Below are 599 nucleotides of genomic sequence, written 5' to 3'. Positions count from 1 at the left end.
TTTTTAATTACATATATATATATTCACATGCAAATAAAAAGCACACGCTCGGTCCGTTTTCAGAATACTTTTGCGTACTAGTAATTCGTTACTTTACAATATTATTGAAACAGCGCTACTCTATTAGAGGGCTTTAAAGTCAAACGATTTTTACACGTACATTACAAAGACTTTGCATACGTAGCACCACGGTCGTTTGGAGTGATTATTTCTATCGCCATTGTGCTGGTGCATCCATGCAAACCAGAACATTCATCAAAAACATATGGTCAAACTGCAATGTTGATGCTGCTACCATCCTTTCGAATCATATGCGACAAGCTGGCAAGCAGAATGTCGCCAGTGTTCACCTGTTACTCACGTAGGACACCAAAAGCGCACTAATTGACAATTTTCTCCACAACTACTAATAATTCTAAGGTCAAATTGAAAACCGGATTTTCTTTTTTCGATGCGCACACGGCAAACTAAGCGGCGTAGCTAAATTCGACGCCGTTTAGAAAGGGCAGCGGTTATAAAAACCCTCTTCAAACCACTCTTTTTCATTCACAAAACACTACTTTTTCAAATCACAAACTTCATTTTCAAACACATTCTTC

Source organism: Saprolegnia diclina (assembly GCF_000281045.1).
Source record: "Saprolegnia diclina VS20 unplaced genomic scaffold supercont1.16, whole genome shotgun sequence".
NCBI lineage: Eukaryota > Oomycota > Saprolegniomycetes > Saprolegniales > Saprolegniaceae > Saprolegnia > Saprolegnia diclina.
The sequence above is the reverse complement of the archived record's forward strand: the minus strand, read 5'-3'. Positions refer to the sequence as shown.